This window comes from Portunus trituberculatus, chromosome 14 (genome assembly GCF_017591435.1).
Source record: "Portunus trituberculatus isolate SZX2019 chromosome 14, ASM1759143v1, whole genome shotgun sequence".
Classification (NCBI taxonomy): domain Eukaryota; kingdom Metazoa; phylum Arthropoda; class Malacostraca; order Decapoda; family Portunidae; genus Portunus; species Portunus trituberculatus.
The window spans coordinates 931,213-946,706 of NC_059268.1; the positions used below are offsets into that span (position 1 = coordinate 931,213).

The 15,494-nt window shown below is 42.3% G+C and overlaps 1 protein-coding gene across 2 annotated transcripts in view; it reads right to left on the reverse strand.

The window, feature by feature from the left end:
• The window catches only part of LOC123503511 (neurogenic locus protein delta-like), a 13,030-nt gene extending 8,691 nt beyond the window's left edge, over positions 1–4,339 (reverse strand). Inside the window, exon 1 of one of the 2 annotated variants that reach the window (XR_006674490.1) lies at positions 4,284–4,305. The gene's annotated coding sequence lies outside the window, so the exon portion shown is untranslated. Of the gene's footprint in view, positions 1–4,283 lie in introns of both variants that reach the window. The other variant, XM_045253352.1, reaches the window with a different exon arrangement.
• Positions 4,340–15,494: the final 11,155 nt, after the last annotated feature.

The window sequence follows — 15,494 nt, forward strand, 5'->3', positions numbered from 1 at the left end:
TGTTACCTCGTTCGCCACCTCTCCGCCTCCCCTTCCACGTCACCGTCTCGTGAACCCTCCACGTCACCGTTTCATGAAGCCCCGCTACTGTCCCGAAGTTGGATTCACGCGGCCCCTTTCGACTCAACCGAAAGTGTTGAGCCAGCTCTTGGCTTTCTGGATTGGGAGTTGAGATCCAAGCCTCAACCAGTGAACACAACGCCTCTTGGGTCTACCGTGGGATCAACCATCACCCAGCATTTCACCACTGCGACACCGCATAAGTATCACTTCCCCTCGTCCGTGTTTTCCACATTGCCTCTATATAGGATTAGGATTATTGTTAGGTATTAAGTTGGGTTCTTTATTGTTGTATTTATTACTGTGTTATATGTATATGTGTATGTCATTTTCCTGTGTTTCATGTTATATATCTGTGTTTCATGTTTCATGTTATATCTATGTGTCAATTTCATTATGGGTTATTAAAATAGCTTTTAAAGTGATCCCCTTTGCATTTCCTCACCAGTTGAACCTGCAGTGTTTTTTTATTGTTATTGTTCACCGGCTCTCCGATGCCAATCTTACCAGTTTAACCGGTGAACGTAACAATTGGCGACCGTGACAGGACCATTATAACCCATGTTCAGTGTTCCATTTTTCCAGTGACTTTTTTCTGTGATTGCTTGTGTTTCTGTGGTGTTGTGACTCTGATGTGTTTTTTTTCTGTGACTTACTCTGCGTGTGGTTTAAATTTACCTTTGTGCGATCAAGTGGCTCCTTTTGGGTTAAAGTGCTTCGTGACTTTCATTGGTATCGCATAGCAGTGGTAGAGCAGGAAACCAGGTAGAAAGGCGTGTTCACCGATAGCACTTATCTCTATTTTTGCACATAGGCAGGTGTGTAATAAGTGTTATCCAAGTGTTGGGATCATCATATGTTCATGCGAACCCTCAATTCCCTCACTTCGCGGATCATTTTTCTCGCTAGTTAGAATCGGCCATTTTAACTAGTCTCTCAGACTAATCCGCCTCCTTATCAATAACAAGTCTCAGTACAATTCGCTCCTCACTCTCAAGTCTCGTAACTAGAGTAATCCGGATCCCTCTTAATGCCGTAACTCTCTAGTTTACCCCTCATTAGTGATTGTACTCATAAGTGTTTACTTAAGTATAATCTAGGTAATTTCAAGGTTGCCTTTATTATCACTCTGCCAAGTTCCTCACTTAAGTAATTCGCTTATCATTTTTTTGTTGTGGTTTAACATCGATTTAATATGGCTTCCGCTCAGTTTAACGTTGAAGATTTTGTGCCGACCCTTCTCTGGAACAACTTAAATATGCTAATATAAAGAAGGACCAATGGAAGACCATCGCTAAACATTTTGATGTTCCCATCACGTCTCAGATGACTAAAGAGGTCATTAAGAATGTAGTTGTTGAACATCTAGTGCAAGAAGGTCAGTTGCTAGGAAATGCCATAGAAGAGTTAACTCCCATGTCAGCCTCTACGAGGACTATAATACACAGTCCCCAGGAAGAACAGGATAAGAGTAGGATAAGTCAATGGGAAATTGAGAAGCTTAAACTAGAATACCGGATGCATGAAAACAAATGCAACTACAGGCAGAAAAAGAAGATAAAGAAATGCAACTACAGGCAGAAAAAGAAGATAAAGATAAAGAGAGAGAATTACAGGAAAGACAAATGCAACTACAGGCAAAAAAGAAATGCAACTACAGGCAGAAAATGCAAAGAGAAAAGATAAGAGAGAGAATTTCAGTTACAACTTAGAAGGCAGGAGAAAGAGTTAGAAATTCAGGAGTTAGCCCTACGAAATGACGCTAAGTTTAGAGGGAAGAAATAGATTATAAAGAAACAGTTAGCAAGCTTTAATCCTGCTACAGCTGCTCCGCTAGTTCCCCCTTTTGATGAATCTGATGTTGACGGGTCATTTCGCGCTTTTGAGAGCATTGCTAATAGGAATAAATGGCCCAAGGATCAGTGGGTGTCTCTCCTTGTCCCTAAGCTAGTAGGAAAAGCTTTAAGAAATGGTTAGCCGCCCTTAACATTACCACCTTTTTGGAGTTGCTCAATCTAATGGTCCTGGAAAAATGGAAGAACAAGTTACCTTTTAATATTCTGGGACATGTGGTGGGGAACGGCAAGGTTCACCCCAAGAGAGCTAACGTGGAGGCCATCCTTGGCTTCCCTGTTCCTACCACCAGGAAAGCTCTCATGAGGTTCTTGGGGATGGCTGGGTTTTACAGACGCTTCTGTAAGAACTTCTCCACCCTGGCCGCCCCCTTGACGGACCTTCTCAGCACTTCCGTCCCCTTCCACTGGACCCCGGCCTGTGACCAAGCCTTCAAACACCTCAAGGCGTTTCTCTCCTCGGAACCAGTGGTCTGGACGCCGGATCACTCCCGACCCTTCCATCTACAAGTGGACGCGAGTGGAGTTGGAGTGGGTGCTGTCCTACAACCGGACCCCACAAGCGGCATCCTCCATCTCATCGCCTATCACTCTGCAAAACTGAAACACCATCAACTCAACTACTCCACCATCGAAAAGGAGGCTCTGGCACTCGTGCTGGCGCTCCAACGTTTTGAGTGCTATCTTCATCCTGGTCCGCACATCACCAAGGTCTTCACGGACCACAATCCTCTGGCCTTCCTGTACGCCATGAGGAACCGAAACCAACGCATTCTTAGGTGGGCCTTGTTAACTCAACCTTTCAACCTGGAAGTCCATCATATCAAGGGGGTGGACAACATCATCGCCGACGCCTTATCAAGATCTCCCGTCTCACCTCCTTCATGAGCCCATTACGGAGGTCTTAGGGAGGAAATGTTACGGCCCGCCCGTAACATGCATTACTACCATCACCTCCTCTGCTTGTTACCTCGTTCGCCACCTCTCCGCCTCCCTTCCACGTCACCGTCTCGTGAACCTTCCACGCCACCGTCTCGTGAACCTTCCACGTCACCGTTTCATGAAGCCCGGCTACTGTCCCGAAGTTGGATTCACGCGGCCCCTTTCGACTCAACCGAAAGTGTTGAGCCAGCTCTTGGTTTTCTGGATTGGGAGTTGAGATCCAAGCCTCAACCAGTGAACACAACGCCTCTTGGGTCTACCGTGGGATCAACCATCACCCAGCATTTCACCACTGCGACACCGCATAAGTATCACTTCCCCTCGTCCGTGTTTTCCACATTGCCTCTATATAGGATTAGGATTATTGTTAGGTATTAAGTTGGGTTCTTTATTGTTGTATTTATTACTGTGTTATATGTATATGTGTGTCATTTTCCTATGTTTCATGTTATATATCTGTGTTTCATGTTTCTTGTTATATATGTGTCAATTTCATTATGGATTATTAAAGTAGCTTTTAAAGTGATCCTTTGCATTTCCTCACCAGTGAACCTGCAGTGTTTTTTTATTGTTATTGTTCACCGGCTCTCCGATGCCAATCTTACCAGTTTAACCGGTGAACGTAACATCTCTCTCTCTCTCTCTCTCTCTCTCTCTCTCTCTCCACAGACACAGTTATCGGCGGCGTCATCAGCTCCACGCCCACTGCCACCCAAACCTGCCACGCCCACACTCAAGCCCAGTCTTCCCTAGTCAGCCCATACTCTGCCTCAGCCGCCCTCGTTAATGAAGTGATTCAAGACAGGCGAGGAGGGAGAGGGAGAGAGAGAGAGAGAGAGGAAGGGGAGAGGGAGAGGTGATAAGGGTGTTTACTCGGTGTCAGTTTGGGACGTTCAACTGTTACAAAGACTCTCTCCATCTTTTTCTCGCCATTCACTATACAAGAGAGAGTTCACTGTAATATCTTGCAGCACTACACCTTATATAACTGGAGGAATACTGCTTTCCACACTGGCCCAGGTTCAGAGACGCCGCCTCCTCTCGCTGTGACAATTTTCCATGGCTACAGGACAACTAGCGGGGTTTTCACGACTGTTTCTCCTTTTAATGAACTAGAAATTTAACAATATCACCAGAATCATAAAAAAAACATCCTTAAAATCGCTTATTCTCTTACCACGACAAATTCACAAGGCCACAAAGACAACTAGCCGGGTTTTCAAGACAGTTCTTCCTTGTAATAAACTAGAAATCACTAGTGACACTGTGGCACCATTAATTCACTACCCTTCACTACCCACTCATCCCCACACGTCACGTCAACCCTTCAGTGCATTATTATACAGCTTTCTAGTCAATTATCAGCCCCATTACCGTCCCATCACTGTCCCATCACGTTCCTGCCTTCCACTCTATTAATAGACTCACCTGTTCACTGAGCAGGTGGAGCTGGTGGAGCTGGTGGAGGTGGAGCGGTAAGCGTGTTCGTAGGTCTCGTGTCTGGTGATAAAGTGGTCGACTGTCACTGGCGGTGGTGGTGGTGGTGATGGGCAGTTTTGCCAAATGTAAATATTCTACGTCACCAGCTCCACCTTGAAAAGTCGCTAAAAGGTCGCTAAATCATTGTTGTACATGCTACAAATGTTCCTAGACGAAGTAAGTGGCTTGACTTACACATAGGCTAATCAGTACAGGATCCCCTTGACTTTATCTAACACGTAGTATGTAACGTTTATCCCTCTCAGTGACACAGAACAAACCCATCTCATCGATCGCCGCCTCCTCCTCCCCCGCTGTCCCCACCCTCTCATTACTCGCCTTTTAAATTTGATTGATGATTGATTGATAAGTTTATTGTTGTGGCAGTGTATACACCAAGGGAGGAGGTCAGGTCATGCCGGTCACCCCCTAAACAGACAGGATTGAAGCGTCATTAGTCAGGAGGAGGTGGAGCTGAGCCACGTTTAGCCGTCACACACACACACACACACACACACACATGTCTGGCACCAGTGTCCTTTACATGTGTAGACAGAACTATCAAGCTTTTAATTGTCCTCTTTTTATTCATTTATTGATGTTTGCCTGACTTTTCAAAATTGCTATACAACAATTATTTTCAAACTACAGGTGACCTCTTGTGTGAGTCAACGCCCTTCTCGCCAAATTTGTCGCTAAATATTTGGTGAAGCAGCTAAATTTGCGACATGTCTCACACAGCGCTGATGAATCCAATCACCCAATAGTCACCACAGTGAATATGGAAACGCGTCACGGTACTCAAGCAAGGGCTACGATTACACTACTTTATTGACATTAAAAGCCTCTATGGAGGTGACAACATTAATAACACTTTCCTGTGTGTGTGTGTGTGTGTGTGTGTGTGTGTGTGTGTGTGTGTGTGTGTGTGTGTGTGTGTGTGTATGTGTACTTACTTAACCATGCCCTCATTCGTGTTCTTGTGTGTGTGTGTGTAATAATAATAATAATAATAATAATAATAATAATAATAATAATAATAATAATAATAATAATAATGATAATAATAATAATAATAATAATAATAATACGTTTATTAGTAATTGCAGCACATAGATAGATAGATAGATAGATAAATATTTATTAACCACAGCTAGGAATCGATTTTACATTAAAAAACAATAATATCACATTAAAGTGAAAACGATATTACTTAAACAAATATAAATGTAATAAAACACAACTGTAGTCCACAAACTACAAAATTCCTAATTAAATAAATCTAACCAGACTTCCCAAAAATCTTATACATATAAATTCAGAATATCATGAATGATCTTACATACTATTTCATCTGAATAAGTACCCGAAAACAAATCTTCCATGCATTCAAAATGATAAGTGTCACGTATTTGTAGTGACTTAGGATAGTCCTGTATGACATGCTGCTCGGTTTGTACCGAGCCACACTCACACAGTCTTTCCTCTACAGGGATACGCCCGCGGCCTCTTCTGTTCCACCTCCTGTCTCTATTCCAAGGTTGTGACCGCTAACTCTAGAGCGCGTAAAGACAATCTGTGAAATTCATTAATGTTATGTCTCACTCTGTACACTGGATGAACTGACAAACTTGGGTTCATATACTTATAAACTTCACATCTAGATGAGTTTGAGAGCAAAATTTGATTGTTAACATCTCCCATGATGGCATTACTATCCCTGATGGCGCTTAAGAACTCGTTTGCAAGTCTTCCGGTTGTAATATTATTTAGTGCAAAAACAAATCATCTTCAAAATTGTGTCTTTCTTCTATACATATTATATAAATATATATATGTCTCAATTTATAACTCAGGAAGCGGCAAGTATATATAACATATACACATAGATTGGCTGTTGTTCTCACCCCAACAGTTGTTTTAATGACCAATTGTACAATTTAATTACAGGTTTAAAGTCCGCCCCACCCATGACTCACAACCATACAAGAGTGAGGAGATCAACGCTGCATCAAAACCCGCCGCTTCACAACAAAAGGGATATCATTGTTCTTTTGAGAAAGGATACAAACTTTAACACATGACACATTTTTCCCTTTGCATGAGCCTTAACTGCTGACGAAACCGAGCCGTCGCTGGTGAAGGTGAATCAAGTACAAGTAGCTAGAGCAGTGATCTATGACAAGTCCATTCACCACCAGCGGCTCGGCATCACCAGCTCTGCCGTATAAACAGGGCTACACATTAAGAGGGTTGCCCATTTACCTCGCCGCGCCGGGATTCGAACCCGGCCCTCTCGATTGTGAGTCGAGCTTGCTAACCACTACACTACGCGGTGTGTGTGTGTGTGTGTGTGTGTGTGACAAGGACTGGACAAAAAGAGGTGCCTATGGGCAAGAAAGGATCCCAATGTGCTCCTCATGAAATAATACCGTGACCGGCAACCCTGACTGAACTACGCACTAGTGACTAATGGGAGGGAGTGGTGGGAGATAGGAGGGAGGAGGAAAGGAAGGGGAGAAGGAGGGGGAAGCAGTCATGTGAGAGGAGCGGCGGTCTGAAATGGTCGTTTGAGGTAACAATTACCGTCCTGTTTTGCCTGCAGAGAGGATAAGATGTGAGTGGAGGAGTGAGGAGTTGGAAGGAAGAGGAAGAGGAAGAGAAGGGGAGCTAGAACACCCTTAAGCGACGACCTGAAATATGTATGGAAAGATCCAAGCGAGGAAAGAATAGACGGTTAGCGTGGAGATTATTCAGGAAAGAGTGTTAAGAGAGGCAGAAGTGCAGGGGAGAGGAGCGCGGGAACTGTTTTATAAGGATTAAAGGAGACCAACAGGGAGGTGACAGGAGGTGACACATCGAGAAAAAAGACACTGCCAAAGTGATAATTATGAATGCAAGGAGAGCAAAGTGCGGTGTAATGTAGTCACCGGTGGAAAGGGAATAGGAGCGAGTTAAAGGGTCCCTTAAGTGAGGCAAGAATTACAAAGTGGCGAGCTGCACAGGAATTAGAAGGAAGAGGGCAGAGAGAAACTGGCTGAGATCAAATATAAAGAAGAGGGAGATAGAGGGGAGTGACCAAGGTTACTAGGAGGATGAGGGAAGAGGATGGGGAGTGATCGCCTTCCACGGAAACTTGTCACCCTTTCATCCTCACGAGGCGCCACTCACCACTGTGTCGCCCCTCACTGCTGGTGGTGGCCACGAGAGAGAGAGAGAGAGAGAGAGAGAGAGAGAGAGAGAGAGAGAGAGAGAGAGAGATTGGGGGAACTAATAACACACTAATATTACGATCCTTCACTCGTCATAAATCTTTCTTCGCGTTTAAATGACACACATTTCCACATTTTCTTTATCATCAACCACAGATAACAGTAGATCTGGATTTGACACGGCAGTGCGGAGTCGCGCCGCCACTCCAGTAACGTACCCAAAGCGGTCAACTGGTAGTACGCGGCAGCTGACTGTTAAAGTTATAATTTTGTGAAGTTTTATACAGTATACTAATCATTACTAAATACCGCAGCAGTGGGAAGGCGTGTGTATTTGTGGAGGCTGTGAGGTGCACCAGATTAAGGGCTCAGCTGACCTCTATCTGGAGGAAACATTATTATTATTATCATTATTATTATTATTATTATTATTATTATTATTATTATTATTATTATGTACATATTTGTGGCAAGTTGTATACACCCATGTCTACTGCGAATGAGTCATTTTAAAATCTCAGGCAAGCAGCGAGACGGCCAAGTGTTTAGCCTACGGACAGTCGTCACTCAAGTCACTCGGTTCAAGTCAGATGTGCTAGCCTAGGGATACCGCTGCAGCCAAGACTGAGGGGTTATAATTGTTACGTGCATGTTCAGACATTTTGACATCTGTGGAGACAATGAAACAGTGAAATGTGAATGCTGCTGAAAGAGTTTTGTCCAACAATGGATTTACAGTGAAAGTGTGAAGAGCTTGTGTCGAGGCTCACATGAAAATGTTATTATGCGCGTGTGTGATGCAGTCGCTAGTGATGTCACTGTGCAGTGATTAATGAAGTACAGTGAGGTGAATAAGGAGTGAACATTGTGAGTGGTGTAATGCACACAGATTTAATTAACATTGTGAGTGGTGTATCCAACCGTGACGTGTGTAGGGTGACGCTGAGTGTTGTATGCGGAGTAATAAGTCAGTGGTACAGTGGAGAAGAACTGCTAGTGGTGACTTGAGGCGTACAATGTGAAACACTACAGTGAAATATAATGAGAGGTCACACAAAATGGCAGAGTGAGAGGCTGTAACTGGGACGTAATCCGAGACGCGTGCAACTGGTGGCAATGACTGCAGTTATGACATCTGGTGCCATATAGATAGTCAATTTGGGAAAAGATAGTGACACTGGTGAAGAACAGTGACATGTTATTGACATCACTGTGACGTGGAAGTGTACTGTGGAGTGCTGTTAAGTGTTAAACTCACCTGATTACTAACGTGACTGCAACAAACCGATGAATGATTAATAGTGACTAGAATGGTAGGAAACAATGCCTAGGCAGTGACTGATGTAATTTAATGATGTAAAAAAAATAAAAATAAAGCCTGCCTACGCGCTTTGTAAATAGTCTTCCTAAAAAAGAAAAAAAGTTGCATTTTTGTTAATGAAATTATATAGTGCAACATCTGTGACATATATAAGGGGTGGGATAGTAAGACACCAACAGTGATGTCCACGCCAAGCGCAAACCTGGTGTCGCCACAGGAGGTAACACACGGTCACAGAGTGATGACAAGAGGCGTAAACTCACAGGTGTGAATAAGAGATGAGCAAGTGGACAGCCAAAATCATGTAAAGTAATTTATAAGTGAAACAAAATTTGCATTTTGTGTTTGAAATACAGCTGTAAGCTTGAAGTTGTATTTAAACATCCACCTGGTACTATATAAATTCTCGTGTTTGACTCGTATAACTGAACGGTACAATGACACGGTTGTATGGATTTAGATATCGCTTTCAGGCATTGAATTAAACACAGTTAGCTTGCTTCACAGTGATTTTCATAGATTCATGTTGGCTTGGAGCCGAGATTTCGAGGTTTGAAATTTCAGGTCCGTTCTCCGGCTTTGTGTACATTACTGCAGCGCGGCGATTTTCGTGTCAAATCCAGATCTACTGTTATCTGTGCATCAACCCATAATTTAGTACATTCCTATTGCCGTTTAAGGTGCAACTCACACACACACACACACACACACACACACACACACACACACACACACACACACACACACACACACACACACACACACGCTCAGTGGGTAGAGCGCTGGCTTCACAAGCCAGAGGACCGGGGTTCGATTCCCCGGCCGGGTGGAGATATTTTGGTGTGTCTCCTTTGACGTGTAGCCCCTGTTCACCTAGCAGTGAGTAGGTACGGGATGTAAATCGAGGAGTTGTGACCTTGTTGTCCCGGTGTGTGGTGTGAGCCCTGTCTCAGATCTATCCGAAGATCGGAAATAATGAGCTCTGAGCTCGTTCCGTAGGGTAACGTCTGGCTGTCTCGTCAGAGACTGCAGCAGATCAAACAGTGAAACACACACACACACACACACACACACACACACACACACACACACACACACACACACACACACACACTCTCTCTCTCTCTCTCTCCATCACATTCGCTTTATAAACAACATCTTTGACATGAGTTTAGAGATGGAGTGAGAGAGAGAGAGAGAGTTTACTTTAGTTTTATCTTTAAATAGAGTAATTAGTTTTATCGCAGAGAGAGAGAGAGAGAGAGAGAGAGAGAGTAAAGCGAAGATTCCTAATACGCAATAAAACTGAAGATTACTCGGTGTGAGCTGAACCAGACTGGTGATGGAGGATGAGAACATGTGATGGTGGTGGTGGTGGTGGTGGCGGCAGTAGTGATGGCAGAAGGCTCGTAGTGATGATGATTGTGTTTTTGTCAACGGGTGGGACTAACAAACAGAAATATCGATACACACACACACACACTCTCTCTCTCTCTCTCTCTCTCTCTCTCTCTCTCTCTCTCTCTCTCTCTGTGTTGGGACTGGTGAGAGGAAAAGATAAATACTGTATTTCCGTTCCAAATTGACACGCTTTAGTCTTGGCTGGCTGGGCTGCCTCTGTGAGTCCCAATTGCAGCTTCCTCAGGTAAAGTGTGGTGGACAAATCCTCGCACTACGCTCCCCACGGGCACCGGGTAGCGACAAGCCCTGCGCCAAGTATACACTGGCACGACTTTGCACTGGCCACATGTGTAAATTGGCTTCCACGCTCTTGTTTGATAGGAGGCGCGCGCGAGGAGAGGGAAGACTATCGGGACGGGGAACATTGGCCTCTTATTATCATGTGAGCAAAGTCTTCTTCCGCTCAGGACATTGACTGTAACAGTGAAGATATTTTTCCTCCTAATTATATTTTTTCCTCACTTCTCCTTCTTTCGTTTTTCTCAACATAAAATTGTCCTTGATATGTCTTCTTGATCTTTTATCTAATATTTTGATGAAATTTTCTTCTCGCCATGAATGCCCCGTAATAAAATTTTCCGACTGGCTTCATTCTTTCGTTTTTTCTTTCTTCAGTATCAGATTTTCCTCAGAGTTTGGTGTGCCATATTTTCTTCTGCTCAGACTTCGTGGAGAAACCGGACTTAATAATTCCCTTGAGGTGAAAAAAATGATCCTATCAATAGCAGGGTTCATGGTATAACAAAAAAGTTAGGAGTATATTAGCTTTTTGAGGGAAAAGTTTAAATGTTCCGCAAAACTAAAACTAATGGTGATGGAGACAATCAATTACTATTACCACTTTTTATGCTGGAGAGAAGGCCAGCCAAGGGCAACAAAAAAAAAAAAAAGGCCCACTTGAGTGCTGGTTCTCTAAAAGATAAGTCAAGAATTAGTCAAAATTAGGGAGCAAATGTCTTGATACGTACTACTACTATTACTACTACTATCAATATTACTACTGTCAGATGCCCACATCATAAGTGAAATATGAGAAATATGAAGATACAAGAAATAAAGAAAAATGGATGTATGGTAGTTCGCCAGTATGCGGTGTGTAGCCGTATCCGGCCATAAAAGAGATTAGGAAGGGCAGGAAGGTCAAAAGGAAACAATTAATGACCCAGGCCAGTTGACCCAGGGCAGCCCGGGCAGATATATATAGCCCAGGTCAGGTAAACATTCTGTGGTGTTGTTGTCGTTCTTGGATGTTGTTGATACCACACGTGGAGTTCACGTGAGCTTGTACTTGATTGGTGAACGGTACATTCTGAGGGGCGTGTTGTGTGGGTCAAGACACGCCCCCATAAGTTCCTGAAGGGAAATTGTAGAGGATTGGGGCAGAGAGAGAGGAGAGAGGAAGCAGAGAGGACAACCGCGGCTCTAAGCGGGGAAAGTTTTGTACACCCTCGGCTGGATAGCTGAGGGCGGCAGGAAAGTTTTTTTCTTCATATATAACCAGTAAGTGGAGCTATAAGTTGCAATGCAGTCTTTGAGGTAAATTAGAATGGAGGAGGAACCATGATAGGAAGTTTAGGTATTATGTGGTATTAGTTTATTTTGGTTTATGTGTTTGTACTTTGGTTCATAATGACGTAGTTATATACTTGCGTTTTCATCTATGAGTAAGGGAATTTGTATACGGTTACCTACGTATGTGCATGTGTGTTGCTCTGACGAATAAGTTACATAACATATTTACTAGTGTGTAATTGTGTACGAAGTTAACGTGGTTCCATGTATGGGTACCAAGAGAAAGAGATTACTTGTGGGAAGTCACTTGTGTGGAAATATCAATATTTGTCATTATATTTCGAAGGTGTTAAGTTGTCATTTTTGTTGAACGGAGTCAGGTAACTATATGTGTATGGTAATATATTTGGTGGTACGTCACGTGGTTGCTTGCATTCATGTACCAAGTAAAGGTCATTCTTATATACGGGTAGCTGGGAAAAAAGGGGTAATATTGTACGTACTACATATGAGATTTACTGATAAATAAAGCACCGTGTTCAGATGTTGTAATACGTTATGAAGATATAGTGGATGATGTTTGAAGTGAAATCCGTTTTGATGCGAGAATATGTACGAGATTAATGTAATTCTTAAGGATGTTTGTAAGAGAAATTGTAGTAATTGTAGTGGAGAAGGCAACATAAAGAGTTGTGATTGTTACTTGAGGGCGCCGTATCGAACATCTTATGTATAGATATTATTTTTGTTAATTAAAGATAGAAAAAACCTTTGACTATTTATAGCCAGTAGCTAGAGAATTTGTGCAACGTCGTGCAACAGCTCGGATCACGACACTACCACTACTACCAATATTACTGCTACTGATACTCCTAGACAAAAGAAGCAAGTCCTACTGTAGCAGAGGGTGGTTTCGATCCACGGACCTCTGGGTTATGGGCCCAGCACGCTTCCACTGCGCCACTCTGCTGGTAACTCTCTGCTACTATTAGGTACAATAACATGACTTGTGTCTGAGGAAGTGGTCCAGATGGACTGCGAAGGGAGAGGAAAGAGAGGGAACGGGTGTCAGAATCGCTTAATTGGAGAGGAATAGGAATGTTACCGGGAAGAACTAGGAGTGAAATAAAAACTATTAAATGATCATCTCTGGTGCAGGAGGCGCCTGTGGTTGTGGTGAATGCAGAGAAAGCAGTTCACAGATGGAGGGGACGAGGGCGAGGAGATGGATGAAAGGAAAGGGAAGAGGGAAAATGAAGCGAGTTAGGACGAGAAAAGAAAAGTTAAAGTACATAAGCCCTTGTTATGCTGTCTTAAGAGAGAGAGAGAGAGAGAGAGAGAGAGAGAGAGAGAGAGAGAGAGAGAGTACCCTGGATACTTTGTTACTTATATATTCTCATCTGATAAATTAGAGACAGGACTCTATATCTCTTCTCATCTGATCTCTTAGAGACAGGAATCTCTCTCTCTCTCTCTCTCTCTCTCTCTCTCTCTCTCTCTCTCTCTCTCTCTCTCTCTCTCTCTCTCTCTCTCTCTCTCTCTCTCTCTCTCTCTCTCTCTCTCTCTCTCTCTCTCTCTCTCTCTCTCTCTCTCTCTCTGCAATAGTAACTAACCAAATAAATAAAACAGAAACCCTTTAAAAAGATGAAGAAAACGCAAATTTTCTGGGTATTTTCACAAAAGTCAATACAAAGCTCAAAAGTTTTCATTAGTTTCCTCTCTCTCTCTCTCTCTCTCTCTCTCTCTCTCTCTCTCTCTCTCTCTCTCTCTCTCTCTCCTTTTCTGCTCGGCGGTAAAACATCTCATTAAAATCGGCTTTGCGTGAGAGGTTCAAAGAGATGCTTTTATGGAACACTGGGAAAGATTGAAGGGTTTATTTCTCTCTCTCTCTCTCTCTCTCTCTCTCTCTCTCTCTCTCTCTCTCTCTCTTAGTAGAATCTTGGAGGTATCATAGGAGTATTGGTGTATAGCATATATTACTCATTATTAATACTTTCCTTTTTATCATTATGTATTATTATCATTATTATTATTATTATTATTATTATTATTATTATTATTATTATTATTATTATTATTATTATTATTATCATTATTATTATTATCGTTGTTATTATTACTACTATTTTTATTATTATCATATTACATTATTATTATTATTATTATTATTATTATTATTATTATTATTATTATTATTATTATTATTATTATTATTATTATTATTATTATTATTATTATTATTATTATTATTATTATTATTATCATTATTATTATTATTATTATTATTATTATTATTATTATTATTATTATTATTATTATTATTATCAATATTATTATTATTATTATTATTATTATTATTATTATTATTATTATTATTATTATTATCATTATTATCATTATTATTATTATTATTATTACTATCATTATGATTGTTATTGTCAATAGTGTTACAAGTGTATTTGTTGTGTATGATGTTGTTGCCGTTGTTGTAAATGTTGTTCACTTCACTTGTCGCCTTCACAAACTGGCCATTGTGTGGACATGTTGACTGGCCGTCACTTGACATTCGGCCATCTTGTTGCATTGTTCGGATTAAAATATCGTTTCGAAATCTAAAATTGTTCACTTTGGAATTCGATTCGTATATGACGACCCGCAGCTGACCGAGAGGCAGCTGCGGGTGGCTCCACCAGGGCCGAGTACGCCCGGTGGAGCAGGGACCGGGCCCGGCGGTTTGCTGCGGCCCGGAATCGAGGCTGAGGGTTTTCTTCTGTGGTAGTTAGTGAGACCGAAGACAAAGTGCATTTTCGTATAAATGTGAAATGTGAGGAAGAGTTTCAGCGTTGGAAAGAACTTTACATGCAAGAAAATAACACCTGTTTCAACGTGAAGCGCAACTACCATGGAGGACACTGGAATTTGTTCCACAAGAGATTTATTTGTCAACATGGTGACGTTCGCAGCACTGGGCAAAAGAAGACGAACACTGGGTATGTGTAGCAAAGCGCCCACGAAATCTCGCAGAAAACATCGCAGCCAATGTACCCAATGCTAAGTCACATGGCAGTGGCCACTAATGTATGTATTTATCTACAGTAATTGCATGCTTAATAAATATGGAGTTTTTCTCTTTTATAATTATTTCAAAACATAATGATCTGCATGTTTACAGAACATTCATGTAACCAGTATGGACAACAAAGTGTTGAAAGTCTCTCTCTCTCTCTCTCTCTCTCTCTCTCTCTCTCTCTCAGAGAGAGAGAGAGAGAGAGAGAGAGAGAGAGAGAGAGAGAGAGAGATATTAATAGAGAGAGAGAGAGAGCAATAAGTATATTTTAGTTAATTAATTAACGGACACACACACACACACACACAGAGAGAGAGAGAGAGAGAGAGAGAGAGAGAGAGAGAGAGAGAGAGAGAGAGAGAGAGATTGATTGATCAGAGGAGCGCGTGTCTTGTGCTAGGTTTAAGCGAGTCTGCCCTGAAGTCGCCCGCCGCGTCCCGTTCTCGCCGTGGTGCGAGAAGTGTATACAGTTGGTGAATTTGCTGCCCGGGGAGAGAGAAACGGTGACGGTGGGTCTGACTTCTCCTTCCGAGGAGAAGGAAACAGTGAGTGTGGGCTCAACGTGCACTGGCGGCCAGAGCGCCGCG